Consider the following 4,477-nt stretch of genomic DNA (forward strand, 5'->3'; position numbering starts at 1 on the left):
CAAGCTAAAAGGTGGTTGAATAACCAACCTACAGCAAGCATAAAGACATGGAAACAGTTGTCAGACAGATTCCTGAATCATTTTTACCCTCCAAAGAGGATGACACAGCTAAGGCTGGACATCCAAGGCTTTAAACAAAAGGATAATGAATCCCTTTATAATGCCTGGGAGAGGTATAGAGGTATGCTTAGAAAATGCCCCTCTGAAATGTTTTCAGAGTGGGTACAGTTAGACATCTTCTACTATGGGCTTACAGAAAAAGCTCAGATGTCTTTAGACCACTCAGCTGGTGGATCCATACACATGAGGAAGACAATTGAAGAAGCTCAAGAGCTTATAGACACTGTTGCTAGAAACCAATACTTATACTCTAGCAATGAGTTCTCTCCAAAAGAGGAAGTCATGGCAGTAGTCACTGATCCTAATCCTCAAGAACAGATGATTGAGCTTAAACAACAATTGCTCCTGATGACAGAACAGTTAGCAGAATTTAAAGAGATGCTCTATGAAACTAAAGTTGCTAACAAGAACATAGAACTGCAGTTGAATCAAGCAAAACAGCAGATATCTAAACAGATAACAGAAGAGTGTCAAGCAGTTCAACTGAGGAGTGGGAAGACACTGAACAACACCACTCAAAAGAGCAAAAAGTCAAATAAGGAACAATTGACAGAGGATAACCAAGCCACTGTCCAAAATCCCTCTGAGGACAGTAAGAGCCCAGAGAGGAATACTTTTGGCGTTCAAACGCCAGAAAGGGGGGAAAAGCTGGCGTTAAACGCCCATTCCCTGCCCAGTTCTGGCGTTCAAACACCAGAAAAGGGGGAAAAGTTGGCGTTTAACGCCCATTTTCCACCCAATCCTGGCGTTCATACGCCAAGGGAAGATCAGACACCTGAGAGTGCTGACAATAATCCCTCTAACAAGGCTTCTTCAACCACTTCTGTAAGGAATAAACCTGCAGCATCTAAGGTTGAAGAATATCAAGCCAAGATGCCTTATCCTCAGAAACTCCGCAAAGCGGAACAGGATAAGCAATTTGCCCGCTTTGCAGACTATCTAAGGACTCTTGAAATAAAGATTCCGTTTGCAGAGGCACTTGAGCAAATACCTTCTTATGCTAAGTTCATGAAAGAGATCCTAAGTCATAAGAAGGATTGGAGAGAAACTGAAAAAGTGTTTCTCACTGAAGAATGCAGTGCAGTCATTCTGAAAAGCTTACCAGAAAAGCTTCAAGATCCTGGAAGCTTTATGATACCATGCACATTAGAAGGTGCTTGCACCAAGACAGCTCTATGTGATCTTGGAGCAAGCATCAATCTAATACCTGCATCCACTATCAGAAAGCTTGGGTTGGCTGGAGAAGTCAAACCAACCAGGATATGCCTCCAACTTGCTGATGGCTCCATTAAACACCCATCAGGCATAATAGAGGACATGATTGTCAAGGTTGGGCCCTTTGCCTTTCCCACTGACTTTGTGGTGCTGGAAATGGAGAAGCACAAGAGTGCAACTCTCATTCTAGGAAGACCTTTCCTAGCAACTGGACGAACTCTCATTGATGTACAAAGAGGGGAAGTAACCCTCAGAGTCAATGAGGATGAGTTCAAGTTGAATGCTGTAAAAGCTATGCAGTATCCAGACACACCAAATGACTACATGGGCGCTGACATTATTGACTCTCTGGTAGAAGAGATCAATATGGCTGAAAGCCTAGAATCAGAGCTTGAGGACATCTTCAAAGATGCTCAACCTGATCAAGAAGAACTAGAGGAAGCAAAGGAATTTTCGAAAATTCCTCCAGAGAAGGATAAACCTCCCAAACCTGAACTCAAACCTCTACCACCATCCCTGAAGTACGCATTTCTGGGAGAGGGTGACACTTTTCCAGTGATTATAAGCTCTGCTTTGAATCCACAGGAAGAGGAAGCACTGATTCAAGTGCTAAGGACACACAAGACAGCTCTTGGGTGGTCCATAAGTGATCTTAAGGGCATTAGCCCAGCTAGATGCATGCACAAGATCCTGTTGGAGGATAATGCCAAACCAGTGGTCCAACCACAGAGGAGGCTAAATCCAGCCATGAAGGAGGTGGTGCAGAAAGAGGTCACTAAATTACTAGAGGCTGGGATTATTTATCCTATTTCTGATAGCCCCTGGGTGAGCCCTGTCCAAGTTGTCCCCAAAAAGGGAGGCATGACAGTGGTTCATAATGAAAAAAATGAACTGGTTCCTACAAGAACAGTCACAGGGTGGCGCATGTGTATTGACTATAGAAGGCTCAATACAGCCACCAGAAAGGATCATTTCCCTTTACCATTCATAGACCAACTGCTAGAAAGACTAGCTGGTCATGATTACTACTGCTTTTTGGATGGCTGTTCAGGCTACAACCAAATTGCAGTAGATCCTCAGGACCAAGAGAAAACAGCATTTACTTGCCCTTCTGGCGTGTTTGCTTACAGAAGGATGCCTTTTGGTCTGTGCAATGCACCTGTAACCTTTCAGAGGTGCATGCTCTCTATCTTCTCAGATATGGTAGAGAAATTTCTGGAAGTCTTCATGGATGACTTCTCAGTATATGGAGACTCATTCAGCTCCTGTCTTAACCACCTATCACTTGTCCTGAAAAGATGCCAAGAGACTAACCTGGTTTTAAACTGGGAGAAATGTCACTTTATGGTGACTGAGGGAATTGTCCTTGGGCACAAAATTTCAAGCAGGGGAATAGAGGTGGATAAGGCAAAGGTAGAGGTAATTGAAAAATTACCACCACCTGCCAATGTTAAGGCAATCAGAAGCTTTCTGGGGCATGCAGGATTCTACAGAAGGTTTATAAAGGATTTTTCGAACGCTAGCTGCTGACACACCATTTGTGTTTGACACACAGTGTCTGCAGGCATTTGAGACCCTGAAAGCTAAACTGGTCACAGCACCAGTCATCTCTGCACCAGATTGGGCATTACCATTTGAATTAATGTGTGATGCCAGTGACCATGCCATTGGTGCAGTGTTGGGACAGAGGCATAACAAACTTCTGCATGTCATTTATTATGCTAGCCGTGTTCTAAATGATGCACAGAAGAATTACACAACCACAGAAAAAGAATTACTTACAGTGGTTTACGCCATTGACAAGTTTAGATCTTATCTAGTAGGATCCAAGGTGGTTGTGTACACTGACCATGCTGCTCTTAAATACTTACTCGCAAAGCAGGATTCAAAACCCAGGCTTATCAGATGGGTGTTGCTTCTGCAAGAGTTTGATATAGAAATAAGAGACAGAAAAGGGACAGAGAACCAAGTAGCTGATCATCTGTCCCGAATAGAACCAGTAGCTGGGGCGTCCCTCCCTTCTACTGAGATCTCTGAGACTTTTCCAGATGAGCAACTCTTTGCCATTCAGGAAGCTCCATGGTTTGCAGATATTGCAAATTATAAAGCTGTGAGGTTCATACCCAAGGAGTACAGCAATGTTCAAAGAAAGAAATTAATTTCAGATGCCAAGTACTACCTCTGGGATGAACCATATCTCTTTAAGAGATGTGCTGACGGAGTGATCCGCAGATGTGTACCCAGAGAAGAAGCACAAAGGATCCTATGGCACTGCCATGGATCACAATATGGAGGACATTTTGGAAGTGAGCGAACAGCCACTAAAGTCCTCCAGTGTGGCTTCTACTGGCCTACTCTCTATAAAGATTCCCGAGAGTTTGTGCGTAACTGTGACAGTTGCCAAAGAGCTGGTAACCTGCCTCACGGATATGCCATGCCTCAACAAGGGATATTAGAGATAGAATTGTTTGATGTATGGGGAATTGACTTCATGGGGCCATTTCCACCATCATACTCAAACACTTACATTCTGGTGGCGGTGGACTATGTATCTAAGTGGGTAGAAGCAATTGCTACACCCACTAATGATACCAAGACCGTGCTAAAATTCCTCCAGAAACACATCTTCAGCAGATTTGGTGTTCCCAGAGTACTAATCAGTGATGGGGGGCTCTCATTTCTGCAACAAACAGCTATACTCTGCTATGGTTAGATATGGAATCAGCCATAAAGTGGCAACTCCGTATCATCCACAGACAAATGGGCAAGCTGAAGTCTCTAACAGAGAGCTAAAAAGAATCCTAGAACGGACTGTGATAGCCCGAAGAAAGGATTGGGCAAAGAGCTTGGATGATGCTCTGTGGGCATACAGAACAGCATTCAAGACTCCTATAGGAACCTCTCCATACCAACTGGTGTATGGGAAGGCCTGTCATTTGCCTGTGGAACTGGAACATAAAGCCTACTGGGCAACCAGATTCCTAAACATGGATGCTCAGTTAGCTGGTGAAAAAAGATTGCTCCAGTTAAATGAGCTAGAGGAGTTCAGACTCAATGCCTTTGAAAATGCAAAAATTTATAAGGAAAAGGCAAAGAAGTGGCATGACAAGAAGTTGTCAACCAGAGTCTTTGAGCCAGGACA

This window comes from Arachis stenosperma, chromosome 3 (genome assembly GCF_014773155.1).
Source record: "Arachis stenosperma cultivar V10309 chromosome 3, arast.V10309.gnm1.PFL2, whole genome shotgun sequence".
NCBI classification, from domain to species: domain Eukaryota; kingdom Viridiplantae; phylum Streptophyta; class Magnoliopsida; order Fabales; family Fabaceae; genus Arachis; species Arachis stenosperma.